Source organism: Mus musculus, chromosome 12 (assembly GCF_000001635.26).
Source record: "Mus musculus strain C57BL/6J chromosome 12, GRCm38.p6 C57BL/6J".
NCBI lineage: Eukaryota > Metazoa > Chordata > Mammalia > Rodentia > Muridae > Mus > Mus musculus.
Genome location: NC_000078.6, coordinates 38,903,503 through 38,922,320, shown reverse-complemented (window position 1 = coordinate 38,922,320; position 18,818 = coordinate 38,903,503). Strand labels below are relative to the sequence as shown.

The 18,818-nt window shown below is 40.5% G+C and overlaps 1 long non-coding RNA gene across 1 annotated transcript; it reads left to right on the top strand.

The window, feature by feature from the left end:
* The first annotated feature begins 15,376 nt into the window (after nucleotides 1-15,376).
* Gm34611 lies at nucleotides 15,377-18,087 on the top strand. The gene is made up of 3 exons (XR_381456.2): nucleotides 15,377-15,520; nucleotides 15,769-15,870; nucleotides 17,914-18,087. It is a non-coding gene; the product is annotated as a predicted gene, 34611 (long non-coding RNA).
* The last annotated feature ends 731 nt before the right edge of the window (nucleotides 18,088-18,818 follow it).

Sequence of the window (18,818 nt, the reverse complement as noted above, 5' to 3'; positions counted from 1 at the left end):
GGATACAAGGCACACACTTAAACATAATAAAGGCAATTTACAGGAAGCCAACATCAAATTAAATGGAGAAAAACTCAAAGCAATTCTAGTAAAATGAGATACAAGACAAGGCTGCCTGCTCTCTCCATATCTATTCTGTATAATATTTGAAGTCTAGCAAGAAGAATAAGACAACTGAAGAAGATTGGGAGTATACAAGTGGAAAGAATGAAGTCAAAGTATCATTATTTGTTGGTGATATGGTAGGATGCACAAGTGACTGTAAAAATTCTGCCAGGGAACTCCTACAGCTGATAAACAACTTCAGTGAAGTGGCTGGATACAAGAACTCTGGCTTGGGACTTTGCAGAGAAGCAGTTACAATATATGTGTAATTCTCACCTTTTCCTGGTAATAAAAGGATAAATGAGGATGCTGGGTTACTAGCAGATAATCCAGTCTAGCAAGATTACTAAACATGGAAGCAGATCAAAGTCCTGCTATGTGAATATCATGAGTTCAATAACATAAGACTAATAGGGATACAGTAAATTTGTACATACGTCTTTGCTAAGGAAAACTATTATGTCCCAGATCGGTGGAGTCAGCTCAGTGGAAACTGACACCAGGACTCTGGCAAAGGAACTGACTTTGATGCAACTATAGTTGCAAGAATCTTCCATGCAGCTCCTGAAAATATTAAAGTGAAAAAAAATTAGAAGGAAAAGCAGACAGTTGTAGTTTGGGCTCTTTTGTTAGCAGAAGATGGTTAGCACCCAAAATATTCATTCAAAATAAAACAACCTCCAATCAGATTTCATGATTGGATTATATCTGTACAAATTAATAAAGTGAGATGAAAAGAGTTTCCTAGGGATGATTAGAGAAGGACTAGATAGTTTGTCCAGTGAGTTTGAAGGATCCATTACAATGTAAATTAAGGAATGAGGAGATGGCTCATCAGGCATAGATGGCTGCAGCCATGCCTAACAATGTAGGCTAAATCTTCAGAGCAAACATGGAAGGAGGACGGAGCTACCACAGCAAGCAGGTTGTCTTCTGACCTCTATACACTCTCCCTCTCCTATGCATCTGCACACACAGGTACAGATGCGTATGCATATGAAACAAAAAGCCTTTTAAAACTAAATTCTTGACTAAGGAAAACAAGTTTTCATCTGTGGAAAAGTGAAGCACTAAAGGAATGGCTCAGAAAAGCAGTGTGTAAAATGAAAGAAAGGGAGCCACACCGGAGACAGGGAACTGAACTGAAAATAAGGCCATTGTATTCTTTAAAGTGCGTGGTGGCCTGTGTTTGATTGCAGTGGTGCCAAGAAAAGCAACAAAAAGGAACGCTTAGTTCATATCAGGAACCAACACAGTTCACAATGTCCTTCTTCTCTCAGAGGACTGATTTAATGGAAGGCTTCCTGATGGGTTTTGTACCCACCTCAGTGAACTCATATTTAAGTCCTCTTGACTTGGCATTGGCTTCATTTCTTAACAAGACCTTTAAACACATCTAGGAGATCAGCATGCAGGATGCTTGATCGTATCTATATAATACTGATAAATTCTTTTACATTTCTCTAATATTTTCCCCATTTTCTGCCTGTTTTACTCATTTTTATTGTATTGCTTGAATGTAGTAAGAAGCATTAGTAAATTCTATTCAACTAACACGTATTTACATGGACAATGTAGCTTTATTTTGATAGGAACAAAGCTGTACAGCCAACCTTGAAAGCTTACTCATCTTAGATATTGCAGTGCCTTATCTGTTGATGGGCAGCTCTTCATTTCCTCATCCTCCAACTCCTGGCAACCACCACACACTCTTTTACTTGATGACTGACTACTATAGATACGTCACATAAATGCAATTATGCTGTATTTGTTCTTCTGTGATGGCTTTGTTTCACTGAGTACCATGTCCTCAGCAATCATCATGGTTGCAAGATTTTATTTTCTTCAAAGCTGAGCAATATTCTACTGCATACATGTGGCACCTTTCTTTTTTCTACTCATTCACTGTCTGAAGACACTTTCGATATTACTCTATCTTGACTGCGGTGACTATTGTTGTTATGAATATGCATGGGTGTGCTAACACATCTATAAAGTCTCCATTATAGCTCTTGATAGAAGAGAGACACAAGTAGCTGATAGAATACTGTGATTTTTTTATTTAAAAATTATTATATGTTTAGTATAATGTATATATTATGTCTCTCTATATAAATATAGATAGATAGATAGATAGATAGATAGATAGATAGATAGATAGATAGATAGATACATACATACATACAAATATAAGATAGATAAATAGATAGGTACATACATATATACATACATACACACATACATACAAACAAACATACATAGATATATGCCCATATCTGGGAATGTGGTACATGCACCAAGTCTAGAATAGGGCACCACTTCCTGTAGAGCTGTAGTTACAAGCAATTATGAGTTACCCAAAGTAGGTGCTATTCATCTGATGATGGACAGCTAAGTTGATTGCAGTTATTTGTTAAAGTGAATAAAACGACTTTAAACATGGGTTTTACAAATATTTCCATGGTAGGATGTGTAATTATCTAGTATATAGCCAGGCATGAAATAACTGGATCATATGATGGTTCTGCTTTTAATTTTTTGAAAAATCTTCACACTGATTTCCACAATCACTATATTAATTTGTACTCCGACTAACAGTAGCTAAATGCTCTTTTCTCTCCAAGTCATCTCCAGTATTCATTGTGAGAGTTGTTGGTGAAAGCTATTGTGACTATCCATCAAAAGATTCAATCAGTAAGCAAAAAGACAAACCTCTGAAAATCTTTACACTGAGATCCATATGGTAATCCAAAATTTACAAAGGATTTCAGAAATTAAATGCCAAGGAGGTAAAACTGTCACTCAGAAATGGGCAAGTGCAGTACATAGGCAATTTTCCCAAAAAGAAACACAAATGGCTATTAATTATTTTAAAATATGTTCCATAATACTTCCCATCAGGGAAATGTGAATTATAATGACTCTAAGACACCATTCACCCCTTGGTGGGCCGCAGACAGCCGGCCACCGTCCGGACCAGAGGACAGGTGTCTGCCTGGCTTGGGAGGCGGCCTCAGCCTCAGCAGCAGCAGTTGCCATCTTGGTTCTGGGACTCAGCAGAACTTAGGAAATTAGTCTGAACAGGTTAGAGGGTGCGCCAGAGAACCAGACAGCTTCTGGGACAGGCGGAAGCACAGAGCCATTGAGGCAGCACCCTTGGTGGGCCTCAGAAAGCCGGCCACCGTCTGGACCAGAGGACAGGTGTCTGCCTGGCTCGGGAGGTGGCCTCAGCCTCAGGAGCAGCAGTCGCCATCTTGGTTCTGGGACTCCCTGGAACTTAGGAATTTAGTCTGCACAGGTGAGAGTCTGCACCACAGAAGCTGACAGCTTCTGGGAACTGCCAAAGCAACACAGCTTCTGAGAAAGGCCGTATTTTGGGCCTTCTTCTTCGGCCAGGAGGAGGTCCAAAAACAAGATATCTGCGCACCTTCCCTGTAAGAGAGCTTGCCAGCAGAGAGTGCTCTGAGCACTGAAACTCAGAGGAGAGTATCTGTCTCCCAGGTCTGCTGATAGACGGTAACAGAATCACCAGAAGAACAATCTCTAAACAGAGTCAACTATAACTACTAACTCCAGAGATTACCAGATGGCGAAAGGTAAATGTAGGAATCCTACTAACAGGAACCAAGACCACTCACCATCATCAGAACCCAGCATTCCCACTTTGCCCAGTCCAGGGCACCCCAACACACCCGAAAACCTAGACCTAGATTTAAAAGCATATCTCATGATGATGGTAGAGGACATCAAGAAGGACTTTAATAAATCACTTAAAGAAATACAGGAGAACACTGCTAAAGAGTTACAAGTCCTTAAAGAAAAACAGGAAAACACAATCAAACAGGTAGAAGTCCTTACAGAAAAAGAGGAAAAAACATATAAACAGGTGATGGAAATGAACAAAACCATACTAGACCTAAAAAGGGAAGTAGACACAATAAAGAAAACTCAAAGTGAGGCAACACTGGAGATAGAAACCCTAGGAAAGACATCTGGAACCATAGACGCCAGCATCAGCAACAGAATACAAGAGATGGAAGAGAGAATCTCAGGTGCAGAAGATTCCATAGAGAACATCAGCACAACAATCAAAGAAAATGGAAAATGCAAAAAGATCCTAACTCAAAATATCCAGGAAATCCAGGACACAATGAGAAGACCAAACCTACGGATAATAGGAGTGGATGAGAATGAAGATTTTCTTTTCTTTTTTTTTTTTTTCCATTTTTTATTAGGTATTTAACTCATTTACATTTCCAATGCTATACCAAAAGTCCCCCATATCCACCCACCCCCACTCCCCTGCCCACCCACTCCCCCTTTTTGGCCCTGGTATTCCCCTGTACTGGGGCATATAAAGTTTGCAAGTCCAATGGGCCTCTCTTTCCAGTGATGGCCGACTAGGCCATCTTTTGATATATATGCAGCTAGAGTCAAGAGCTCCGGGGTACTGGTTAGCTCATAATGTTGTTCCACCTATAGGGTTGCAGATCCCTTTAGCTCCTTGGCTACTTTCTCTAGCTCCTCCATTGGGAGCCCTATGATCCATCCATTAGCTGACTGTGAGCATCCACTTCTGTGTTTGCTGGGCCCCGGCATAGTCTCACAAGAGACAGCTACATCTGCGTCCTTTCAATAAAATCTTGCTAGTGTATGCAATGGTGTCAGCGTTTGGATGCTGATTATGGGGTGGATCCCTGGCTATGGCAGTCTCTACATGGTCCATCCTTTCATCTCAGCTCCAAACTCCGTCTCTGTAACTCCTTCCATGGGTGTTTTGTTCCCAAATCTAAGGAGGGGCATAGTGTCCACACTTCAGTCTTCATTCTCCTTGAGTTTCATGTGTTTAGCAAATTATATCTTATATCTTGGGTATCCTAGGTTTGGGGCTAATATCCACTTATCAGTGAATACATATTGTGTGAGTTTCTTTGTGAATGTGTTACCTCACTCAGGATGATGCCCTCCAGGTCCATCCATTTGGCTAGGAATTTCATAAATTCATTCTTTTTAATAGCTGAGTAGTACTCCATTGTGTAGATGTACCACATTTTCTGTATCCATTCCTCTGTTGAGGGGCATCTAGGTTCTTTCCAGCTTCTGGCTATTATAAATAAGGCTGCTATGAACATAGTGGAGCATGTGTCCTTCTTACCTGTTGGGGCATCTTCTGGATATATGCCCAGGAGAGGTATTGCTGGATCCTCCGGTAGTACTATGTCCAGTTTTCTGAGGAACCGCCAGACTGATTTCCAGAGTGGTTGTACAAGCCTGCACTCCCACCAACAATGGAGGAGTGTTCCTCTTTCTCCACATCCTCGCCAGCATCTGCTGTCACCTGAATTTTTGATCTTAGCCATTCTGACTGGTGTGAGGTGGAATCTCAGGGTTGTTTTGATTTGCATTTCCCTGATGATTAAGGATGTTGAACATTTTTTCAAGTGCTTCTCTGCCATTCGGTATTCCTCAGGTGAGAATTCTTTGTTCAGTTCTGAGCCCCATTTTTTAATGGGGTTATTTGATTTTCTGAAGTCCACCTTCTTGAGTTCTTTATATATGTTGGATATTAGTCCCCTATCTGATTTAGGATAGGTAAAGATCCTTTCCCAATCTGTTGGTGGTCTTTTTGTCTTATTGACGGTGTCTTTTGCCTTGCAGAAACTTTGGAGTTTCATTAGGTCCCATTTGTCAATTCTCGATCTTACAGCACAAGCCATTGCTGTTCTGTTCAGGAATTTTTCCCCTGTGCCCATATCTTCAAGGCTTTTCCCCACTTTCTCCTCTATAAGTTTCAGTGTCTCTGGTTTTATGTGAAGTTCCTTGATCCACTTAGATTTGACCTTAGTACAAGGAGATAAGTATGGATCGATTCGCATTCTTCTACACGATAACAACCAGTTGTGCCAGCACCAATTGTTGAAAATGCTGTCTTTCTTCCACTGGATGGTTTTAGCTCCCTTGTCGAAGATCAAGTGACCATAGGTGTGTGGGTTCATTTCTGGATCTTCAATTCTATTCCATTGGTCTACTTGTCTGTCTCTATACCAGTACCATGCAGTTTTTATCACAATTGCTCTGTAGTAAAGCTTTAGGTCTGGCATGGTGATTCCGCCAGAAGTTCTTTTATCCTTAAGAAGACTTTTTGCTATCCTAGGTTTTTTGTTGAGAATGAAGATTTTCAACTCAAAGGACCAGCAAACATCTTCAACAAAATTATTGAAGAAAACTTCCCAAATCTAAAGAAAGAGATGCCTATGAACATAAAAGAAGCCTACAGAATTCCAAATAGACTGGACCAGAAAAGAAATTCTTCCCGACACATAATAATCAGAACAACAAATGCACTAAATAAAGATAGAATACTAAAAGCAGTAAGGGAAAAAGGTCAAGTAACATATAAAGGCAAGCCTATCAGAATTACACCAGATTTTTCACCAGAGACTATGAAAGCCAGAAGAGCCTGGACAAATGTTATACAGGCACTAAGAGAACACAAATTCCAGCCCAGGCTACTATACCCAGCCAAACTCTCAATTACCATAGATGGAGAAACCAAAGTATTCCATGACAAAACCAAATTCACACATTATCTTTCCACGAATCCAGCCCTTCAAAGGATAATAACAGAAAAAAACCAATACAAGAACGGGAACAACGCCCTAGAAAAAACAAGAAGGTAATTCCTCAACAAACCTAAAAGAAGACAGCCACAAGAACAGAATGCCAACTTTAACAACAAAAATAACAGGAAGCAACAATTACTTTTCCTTAATATCTCTTAACATCAATGGTCTCAACTCCCCAATAAAAAGACATAGACTAACAAACTGGCTACACAAACAAGACCCAACATTTTGCTGCTTACAGAAGACACATCTCAGAGAAAAAGATAGACACTACCTCAGAAAAAAAGACTGGAAAACAATTTTCCAAGAAAATGTTATGAAGAAACAAGCTGGAGTAGCCATCCTAATATCTGATAAGATTGACTTTCAACCCAAAGTCATCAAAAAAGACAAAGAGGGGCACTTCGTTCTCATCAAAGGTAAAATCCTCCAAGAGGAACTCTCAATTCTGAATATCTATGCTCCAAATACAAGGGCAGCCACATTCATTAAAGAAACTTTAGTAAAGCTCAAAGCACACATTGCACCTCACACAATAATAGTGGGAGACTTCAACACACCACTTTCACCAATGGACAGATCATGGAAACAGAAACTAAACAGGGACACACTGAAACTAACAGAAGTGATGAAACAAATGGATCTGACAGATATCTACAGAACATTTTATCCTAAAACAAAAGGATATACCTTCTTCTCAGCACCTCATGGTACCTTCTCCAAAATTGACCACATAATAGGTCACAAAACAGGCCTCAACAGATTCAAAAATATTGAAATTGTCCCATGTATCCTATCAGATCACCATGCACTAAGGCTGATCTTCAATAACAAAAAAAAAAAAAAAAAAATAACAGAAAGCCAACACTCACATGGAAACTGAACAGCACTCTTCTCAATGATACCTTGGTCAAGGAAGGAATAAAGAAAGAAATTAAAGACTTTTTAGAGTTTAATGAAAATGAAGCCACAATGTACCCAAACCTTTGGGACACAATGAAAGCATCTCTAAGAGGGAAACTCATAGCTCTGAGTGCCTCCAAGAATAAACGGGAGAGAGCATATACTAGCAGCTTCACAACACATCTAAAAGCTCTAGAAAAAAAGGAAGCAAATTCACCCAAGAGGAGTAGACGACAGGAAATAATCAAACTCAGGGGTGAAATCAACCAAATGGAAACAAGAAGAACTATTCAAAGAATTAACCAAACGAGGAGTTGGTTCTTTGAGAAAATCAACAAGATAGATAAACCCTTAGCTAGACTCACTAGAGGGCACAGAGACAAAATCCTAATTAACAAAATCAGAACTGAAAAGGGAGACATAACAACAGATCCTGAAGAAATCCAAAACACCATCAGATCCTTCTACAAAAGGCTATACTCAACAAAACTGGAAAACCTGGACGAAATGGACAAATTTCTGGACAGATACCAGGTACCAAAGTTGAATCAGGATCAAGTTGACCTTTTAAACAGTCCCATATCCCCTAAAGAAATAGAAGCAGTTATAAATAGTCTCCCAGCCAAAAAAAGCCCAGGACCAGACGGGTTTAGTGCAGAGGTCTATCAGACCTTCAAAGAAGATCTAATTCCAGTTCTGCACAAACTTTTTCACAAGATAGAAGTAGAAGGTACTCGACCCAACTCATTTTATGAAGCCACTATTACTCTGATACCTAAACCACAGAAAGATCCAACAAAGATAGAGAACTTCAGACCAATTTCTCTTATGAATATCGATGCAAAAATCCTTAATAAAATTCTCGCTAACCGAATCCAAGAACACATTAAAGCAATCATCCATCCTGACCAAGTAGGTTTTATTCCAGGAATGCAGGGATGGTTTAATATACGAAAATCCATCAATGTAATCCATTATATAAACAAACTCAAAGACAAAAACCACATGATCATCTCGTTAGATGCAGAAAAAGCATTTGACAAGATCCAACACCCACTCATGATAAAAGTTCTGGAAAGATCAGGAATTCAAGGCCCATACCTAAACATGATAAAAGCAATCTACAGCAAACCAGTAGCCAACATCAAAGTAAATGGAGAGAAGCTGGAAGCAATCCCACTAAAACCAGGGACTAGACAAGGCTGCCCACTTTCTCCCTACCTTCTTAACATAGTACTAGAAGTATTAGCCAGAGCAATTCGACAACAAAAGGAGATCAAGGGGATACAAATTGGAAAAGAGGAAGTCAAAATATCACTTTTTGCAGATGATATGATAGTATATATAAGTGACCCTAAAAATTCCACCAGAGAACTCCTAAACCTGATACACAGCTTCTGTGAAGTAGCTGGATATAAACTTAACTCAAACAAGTCAATGGCCTTTCTCTACACAAAGAATAAACAGGCTGAGAAAGAAATTAGGGAAACAACACCCTTCTCAATAGTCACAAATAATATAAAATATCTCGGTGTGACTCTAACTAAGGAAGTGAAAGATCTGTATGATAAAAACTTCAAGTCTCTGAAGAAAGAAATTAAAGAAGATCTCAGAAGATGGAAAGATCTCCCATGCTCATGGATTGGCAGGATCAATATAGTAAAAATGGCTATCTTGCCAAAAGCAATCTACAGATTCAATGCACTCCCCATCAAAATTCCAACTCAATTCTTCAACGAATTAGAAGGAGCAATTTGCAAATTCATCTGGAATAACAAAAAACCTAGGATAGCAAAAACTCTTCTCAAGGATAAAAGAACCTCTGGTGGAATCACCATGCCTGACCTAAAGCTTTACTACAGAGCAATTGTGATAAAAACTGCATGGTACTGGTATAGAGACAGACAAGTAGACCAATGGAATAGAATTGAAGACCCAGAAATGAACCCACACACCTATGGTCACTTGATCTTCGACAAGGGAGCTAAAACCATCCAGTGGAAGAAAGACAGCATTTTCAACAATTGGTGCTGGCACAACTGGTTGTTATCATGTAGAAGAATGCGAATCGATCCATACTTATCTCCTTGTACTAAGGTCAAATCTAAATGGATCAAGGAACTTCACATAAAACCAGAGACACTGAAACTTATAGAGGAGAAAGTGGGGAAAAGCCTTGAAGATATGGGCACAGGGGAAAAATTCCTGAACAGAAAAGCAATGGCTTGTGCTGTAAGATCGAGAATTGACAAATGGGACCTAATGAAACTCCAAAGTTTCTGCAAGGCAAAAGACACCGTCAATAAGACAAAAAGACCACCAACAGATTGGGAAAGGATCTTTACCTATCCTAAATCAGATAGGGGACTAATATCCAACATATATAAATAACTCAAGAAGGTGGACTTCAGAAAATCAAATAACCCCATTAAAAAATGGGGCTCAGAACTGAACAAAGAATTCTCACCTGAGGAATATCGAATGGCAGAGAAGCACCTGAAAAAATGTTCAACATCCTTATTCATCAGGGAAATGCAAATCAAAACAACCCTGAGATTCCACCTCACACCAGTCAGAATGGCTAAGATCAAAAATTCAGGTGACAGCAGATGCTGGCGAGGATGTGGAGAAAGAGGAACACTCCTCCATTGTTGGTGGAATTGCAGGCTTGTACAACCACTCTGGAAATCCGTCTGGCGGTTCCTCAGGACATTGGACATAGTACTACCGGAGGATCCAGCAATACCTCTCCTGGGCATATATCCAGAAGATGCCCCAACTGGTAAGAAGGACACATGCTCCACTATGTTCATAGCAGCCTTATTTATAATAGCCAGAAGCTGGAAAGAACCCAGATGCCCCTCAACAGAGGAATGGATACAGAAAATGTGGTACATCTACACAATGGAGTACTACTCAGCTATTAAAAAGAATGAATTTATGAAATTCCTAGCCAAATGGATGGACCTGGAGGGCATCATCCTGAGTGAGGTAACACATTCACAAAGGAACTCACACAATATGTACTCACTGATAAGTGGATATTAGCCCAAAACCTAGGATACCCAAGATATAAGATACAATTTCCTAAACACATGAAACTCAAGAAAAATGAAGACTGAAGTGTGGACACTATGCCCCTCCTTAGAAGTGGGAACAAAACACCCTGGGAAGGAGTTACAGAGACAAAGTTTGGAGCTGAGATGAAAGGATGGACCATGTAGAGACTGCCATATCCAGGGATCCACCCCATAATCAGCATCCAAACGCTGACACCATTGCATACACTAGCAAGATTTTATCGAAAGAACCCAGATGTAGCTGTCTCTTGTGAGACTATGCCGGGGCCTAGCAAACACAGAAGTGGATGCTCATAGTCAGCTAATGGATGGATCACAGGGCTCCCAATGGAGGAGCTAGAGAAAGTACCCAAGGAGCTAAAGGGATCTGCAACCCTATAGGTGGATCAACATTATGAACTAACCAGTACCCCGGAGCTCTTGACTCTAGCTGCATATGTATCAAAAGATGGCCTAGTCGGCCATCACTGGAAAGAGAGGCCCATTGGACACGCAAACTTTATATGCCCCAGTACAGGGAAATGCCAGGGCCAAAAAGGGGGAGTGGGCAGGTAGGGGAGTGGGGGTGGGTGGGTATGGGGGACTTTTGGTATAGCATTGGAAATGTAAATGAACTAAATACCTAATAAAAAATGGAAAAAAAAAGACACCATTCACCCCACTCAGAAGGGTTGTTTCCTCTTTCTGATGAGTTGCCTTTCTCTGTTGATAGCACGGAAGGTTATTAGTCTTATGGAGTCAGCCCCACTTGTCTACTTTTACTTTAGTCCAATATGGCTCTAGCATTGTAGACACTAAGCCTGTGTAACATTTGGCTTCATGAGTCAGATGCCATGTTAGATCTTAGATATTTAAGCAACAGTCTTATTCCAGGCACGCATACGCTTTAGGCTAACACACAGATTTCCAGATTCTGCAAGAAGTAACATTAAAATGTATTTTGCTGGATCAAGGGTGAGAGTTTCCAGCTCGGCATCAAAAGTGGGCAGTTTGAATATGCTTGGTAGGGGGTGTGAGTTTTAAACTTTGTCTTAAAGGAAGGATAAGGTTTGTCAGAGAGGCAAGACTGGAGGACAAGAAATCCAAGTAGCTCCTTGGGTACTTTCTCTAGCTCCTCCATTGGGGGCCCTGTGATCCATCCATTAGCTGACTGTGAGCATCCACTTCTGTGTTTGCTAGGCCCCCGCATAGACTCACAAGAGACAGCTATATCAGGGTCCTTTCAGCAAACTAAAGAGGTCTGCAACCCTATATGTGGAACAACAATATGAACTAACCAGTACCCCCCGGAGCTCGTGTCTCTAGCTGCATATGTATCAGAAGATGGCCTAGTCAGCCATCAGTGGAAAGAGAGGCCCATTGGTCTTGCAAACTTTATATGCCTCAGTACAGGTGAATGCCAGGGCCAAGAAGTGGGAGTGGGTGAGTAGGGGAGTGGGGGAGGAGGGTATGGGGGACTTCTGGGATAGCATTGGAAGTGTAAATGGAGAAAATACCTAATTAAAATAAAATAAAATAAATTTAAAAATATTTTTTAAAAAAAGAAAGAAAAGAAATCCAGGTAGCTCCAAAGGCCAAGAAAGAGGGGAAAGTGTACCTTTAAGACTGGCCATACATTCTCACATCTGGGTCTCTGCACACCCCTTGGACTACCACGTCCCATCACCTCAAGTAGATTTATACTCTTCTCATTAAATAAAATGACAGAAGCAAGGCTTTGAGTATACTGGCATTTCTCTGTATCTTCAAAAGCATTTCCCTCTAAGAATGTGCCTGATTTTATATTCGAAGCCCCTGGAAGCCAGTAATAATTGGCTTAGACAACTGAAGAGCAGGGGACATGATGTCTAGGTCCAATATTGGAAAAAGAGAAAGTTCAACTGAGATGCATAACGATTGTGGGTTATCTCAACAGAAAGCAATTTTTTGCTGTTTTACATCTAGCAATTTGTGGCTTGATGGCCTAAACGATTGCTTGAGCTTCATTTTCAATCTTTTATAAGCTGTTTCTATAGTGTGTCACATGGCTTTGAGACTGTAAATCCAATGGGGCTAGATGTGGTGGTGTTTATCTGAAATCCCAGTATCTGCAAAGGTGAGCTCAAGACCACTCTCAGCTTTACACAGTGACTTCAAGGCTAGGCTGGGCTATGTGAGAGAATGTGTCCAGAAGAAATCCAAGTCTTATTTTGTTTCGTTTTAATTACCTATAAATTACCTTATACCAGGTCATTGGTCCAAATTCCCAAATACTCACTTTGTAAATAATGAGATACCTATACTCACCTGTCTCTGTGTTATGTCCCTCCTTTCTTAGAAATCTCCCATTAAAATTGGATGTTATCAAGTATATGATTTAACAGCTGTAGGGTGTTTTGAATCATTTTATTTTAGTCAGAGTCTCACTGTGTCCTCCAATCTGGCTGTCAGTGCTGGCTTAACTGCATTTACATAGGCTTAGTGTCTAGAACTAGAACTATATTGGGCTAACGTAAAAGTAGACAAGTAAGACTTCATAAGACTGCAAACCTTCTGCACCATCAACAGGGTAGTTATATTTAACTGTCCCTTAGCCTCCAGAATAGCTGGAACTGTGAATATCCAACACCGTGCTTGGTCAGAAAATTGCTTTGTGTCCCTTGCTCCCCCCACCCCCGCCCCTAGTTTGTATTCCATTCTCTGTTCTCCATTCATTGAATCATACTTCCTTTTTGTTAGAATTTCTCCATTTGTGGAGCCTTTATTAGCTTCCCAAGGATACCACCATCAAATTCCACAACCTTGGTAGTTTTGAACAACAGAAATGCCTTGACTTAATAATTTTAGGGGCCAAGCCAGGGAGCTTCTGAAGCCTGTTGGAGCATCCTTCCCCGCCTGCCGCCTTTTACCTTCTGGCTTAGTTGGTAGCAATTTTTGTAGTCCCTTACCTGGTAACCACACAAACCTCATTTCCACGCTGCCTTTTGAAGGCAGTCTCCCTGATTGGCTTTACATGGCTATAACAGTAGCGTTCATACTGGAATAGGAGCACATTCTACCCTTATAACACTATATCATAACTACGTCTGCAACGACTCTCATTCTAAATAAGGTCACATTAAAATTGTCTTTTGCATGTAAAACACAATCTACCCACAACAATTAGTCATATTGAGAAATGGTAAATGTTGATTCTCTAGCTCACAAAGTGTGGATTTTAAGACCCTGAAAGGATTGAAAGGTTAAATCCTCGTTACATGGGGAACCAAGACCCTGACATGTTATACTTCCATATTAATTGTCTGCTTTTTAAATCATGTAGTAAGAACGATGAGTAGTAATGGTGAGTTCCTAATAATTTTTGAAGGTCAGATAAAATGGTTGCTCAGGAACTAGCATAGAGCAAATGTTCAGTAAATATCACCAATCACTGCAAAGTATAGAAACAATTTCTAAATGTAATCTGGAATCCCAGAGGTAGGCATTGTGACTCATGTCTATAATCTCAGCACTGAGGAGGCTAAGGCAGGGGAATTACCACAAGTTAAAAGCTTATCTGGATGAAAGTTAAGTCTGAGCTAGAGTGTGACACTTGGCTGAAAAAGGCTGGGGGAAAAAAACGAACCCTCAAATCAGGGGAGAGCGGGGGGAGGTCATGGAAAGAAGTTTTCTAAGTTCTGTCATTTCTGGCAATGGCTGAGAAAAATAATAAAGACTCAGAGAATGTCTCTTTGTAAGGCCTCTGGGGTGGAAAGGCACCCAAAAACCTAAATGAAGAGAGAACTGGCAGTGAGTAACCTTTACTCCACAGCACATGTTCTACTGAGTGGGCAAAAGGGATGACAAAGCATTTTTACATAAGATGATCGCGGCCCCAGTACAAGCGTTTCTATCTGAGTTTAGCAGGGAGAGAGACCCCGTCGTCAAAACCAAAGAGCAACGCAACTGCACCTGAGAACCAAAGCACCGCTATTGGACCAATTAACCTGCAACACCTCACACGCTCACGTTAACCACCTCACACACCTACATTAACCTGCGATACTTCACACACCATTCATTCTGAGTGGCTGGGGCATTAGTGAGCCTTTGTGCTCTAAGAAGCTTTGTAAGGCCAAAAAAGTATCTAGCGGAAGCAAGAACACAATTGCCGACACTGTAGTGGTCTCTGGGCAGCCGCAGGTCTGAAACAGCACAACATGGGATGTTAAAAATGGGAGCTGTAGTACTTGATTGCTATGTTTGCTTGAAGAAAAAAATATGATTACCTTATTTTGTGTTTAAAGATAACTGTAGGATAAAGAAAGAGTGGCCTATATCAAGCACAAGACCACAGAAAAAGCAATGAAAAAAATTAATTTATCTGATTTGAAGAGCGGAGAGTTGTCTAGAGCTTATGTTAGAAAGCCTCTAAAGCAGAGGCCAAAGATTTTTTTTTCCTATAAAAGGCCAAATAGTAAATATTTCCAGCTTGGGGCCATATGTGCTGTGTCAAAATAACTTAACTTTGTCACTGTAGCCCGAAAACAGCCGAAGACATCTGTATACAAATGGGCATGGCGGTGTTCCAACAAAGGCTTACTTCTAAAAACAGAAGTCAGTTCGATTGGGCCAACAGGCCACAGTGTGCTAAACCCTTGTCTCCCTTTAGCTGCTGTGGCGAATGATTTGTTCAGTCTTGTGAAAACAAACAGCCCTGAAGCCTGCTCACCTCTTCCTCGTGGGCTGCAGCTAAGCTTTCAGCAGGGCCTGAACGGCATCCAGGATCGCTGACGGCCTTGCTGAGGGAGGCCAGGCACCTTGGTAGCAGAGTCAGAAGCAAAGCCTGTGTGTGAATTTTCCATAACGGATAGATGATTTTATGCCTCGTTGTGCACCTGTGTGTCACCTGCTTGCTGCCTGCTGCTTGCTGCTTCTGCCCTCTGCTTCTCTTTCTTCTACAAAAGTCCATCTGAGTTTACTTTTCCCACGTTCTGCTAAGCTTCTATTTCTCTGAAATGTCACTTCGTGTTCCAACTTTTTCTCCTTTTGTTTTCCCATTTATATCTGTAACTCCTGTTCCGCTTCCTTCACAGAGTTCTGATTGCAACACATCCATTCCGACTTGCATCACCTGTGCCTGTGGACCCTATACAAATTCCCGGAGCACAGGAGATGGTTAGAACAGCGCTGGGCAGGTAAAGTCTCCAGGGTTTGGTTTTATTGAAACAGCATCAAGCACCAAGACATGGAAGAAACATCAAACATTCTAAAATGAAAGTGTATTTACCACATTCCCAAAAGACACTGTTTATCAGAGTTGGGAGGAAAGAAACTGTCAGTACGTCCCTGTTTCCTTTCCCTAAGAATCCCGAAATCCTGAAGCCCGGAACAAGCTGTCTGAATTGCTACCCAGTTCATGCCTGATATGAAACCCTAAGCTGCTGATTCTCTGTGTTCAGTTTGTTTTTTTGCATCTTCCCACTTGATCATGTGGACATCCAAAGAGAAATGTGTGAAATGTTTTCTCTTCTCTGTTTGTTCCACACTGATTCTTGAAATTGATTCTTCAGGCAAAAAAAAAAATAAAAAAAAACTAGAGTTTGTTTTCCCCTTATGTCTCTCCTCCTCTATTCTCTCAGAAGCATAAGGATCAGGGTTGTTATCTTCCAGAATGTCGAGGTTGAGTTTTGTCATTTCTTCACAACTATCTGTTTTTTCTTTCCCCTATAAAGGTGTTTCTTGGTGACCTGTATCTTTCCTTTGTCAGACTTCTTTCCTTAAGATGAGATTAACACAGGTAAAACACAGTTCTGAAAATGCCACTGTGCCACTTACAGGAAAAACGTCAAGCATCCAAACACTGCCCGCTGCTTGCTTGTCATTTCATTTCATCTGTGGTCCAAAGTCATGTATTAATTCAGTAGAACTTCTATAGAGAAGGACCACAAGGGAAGCAGCTAAGACAGCAGAAAGTGGTTGTCTTCCAGTTTTAGGGTCGACAAGTTGGAATCAAGGTTAGTACATTCTCCGAAGTCCTTTTGAAATGGCTCTTTTCCTTTGAGAGCTGTTAGGGAGAACCTATCCATTCTTGCCTTCCAGGTCCCAGGAATTTGTTGTTGACCTCGCTGTGGCTTCTTTCATTCAGTCTTTTATGGACTACTACCCCTGCATTTGAATGCTTTTCATAATAAGTTCAGTCATTTCAGATTAGAGTCAACCTTAGTAGCCTCATCTTACCTAGACGATGATGTGCAAAGACCTTAATTCCTGATAAGATCACAGTCCATGCTATTAGGGGTTCTGACTTCAATATGCAAATTTGAAGGGGGCCACTGTTAAGATCACAAAACCTTTATATTTCTAAGTATGATACAAAAGTAGTATTTGCCAAGAAACACTTCAAAATCAACAAGAGACTTAGCTTCTCACGCTATGTCCCTCAATGACAATTTCTTAAAATCAGTGGACTGTGTTTGTCTCCAGTTTTATTTTACCCAGAAGTCTATCCCACTATCTGATATGCAGTAGACCGGGGGAAATTTTTCTGAATCAAAGAAGAGGCCTTCGATACCCTGGAAGTGGCAGGGGTCTAATATAGTTGAACTTAAAGGGACCTCAACACTTGTAACAAATGCTTCCAGAGCAGTGTTTATAGATACTGGGGTATGTGGGTAAGAAGACAGACTTGAGTCACAAGCTGATCCAGCCACTTAAGGGTATAATGTGATGACATTATTTGTGCTTTTACAATTTTTCCATAGATTTCACCTCATGATATGCAAAAACTAGCTTGAAAGATTGGACTGGAAGTTTCGCAAGCTCAAGCTTACATATACAGCCCCATAAACCTTGTGACAGTATGATTTAAGTCAGTTACAAAATCATTACTGTACTCACAAGGTTGCTCAGCACTTGCAGGAAGTGTGTTAGGATGTTGGCATGACTGTACATCAGAAGAAAGTCTCCACACACAGGGGGAAAATTGAGTCATATTCAAGAAGAGGAAAAAAAGACAAGGGCTACTACGTGTCAGACTGAGGAAGCATTGGTCAATGCTGGTCAAAGAGAACAGACAACAGTTGTACCTTAATAAGCAGCAGCTCCTACCTTCGACTTTTATGCATGCTACAGCACTAACCAGAAAAGCCATTTTCAAATATCAAGGGCAATACAAACATTATTTTCATCATTCACCCTTCAGATCTGTGACCTTTACTTTGGGCTTGTTTCTTTTGCAGGGAAATTTGGCACAAAGTGACTGAAGCAACAGCAAACAGCAAAAACCTGTCCATAGGCCTGTGCTATCTTCATGACAATGCTACAGAATGCCTCACTCCCTACTCTGAGCTAAAACAATGCTTCAGCAACCCACCTGAGACTCCCAGGCAGCCTATTTATCAAAAGGAGTTAAAGTCCCCCATTCGGAGTAACTGCTTCGGAGGAATTTTCTCACAGTGAAGAGACATTTTTCTGTGAGTTATACATTGATCAGTAAGTTCTAGTTAACGGCTGCATCTTGCTTCTGGGGGCATGAGACATGACAGCTTGTAGAAAGACTATTAAAATCACTTTGCTAACAAAGAAAAATCAATTGTTCTCCACAAGGAGGTGCCCTCCAGTACAATCAATATACAATAAGATTCTGGAAAGCCTATGAACAGACTTAAGCTTTTGATGAGATTAAAGGTATGGAGAGAAGGATGATGGTTTTTGTCTCTCTGATGAACCAAGAGAGATAAAGATATATTTTGTTTGTAAGTTCTGTCTGTTTTACCCTCAATAGAACTTAGTTGTTAAAGCACCATTTTTTTCTCCCATTTGAGTATACTCTTTAGAAAGTATCATTTTACCTGTTTTTAGTTCAAAGACCATGTTAGACTAGGAGGCATACCTCGTAAGAGCAGTTCAGGAATCAAAATAGAGGCACAGACAGGAGTGGAAACCCCATCAGTTCGATTGTTAAGAGCTATGGAGAAAAAGTGTATGCTATTTGTGATTTTTCTCGCTAGCTGTAAGACATATATGAATTAAGATGTCAGACAGGTCTTGGTGCTTTTGTGTATTTTTGTACCAACAAATCAATAATGAACTGTCATTTACTGGCACAGGTTTCAAGAGCAGAAAAATGACATTTTCATGGCAT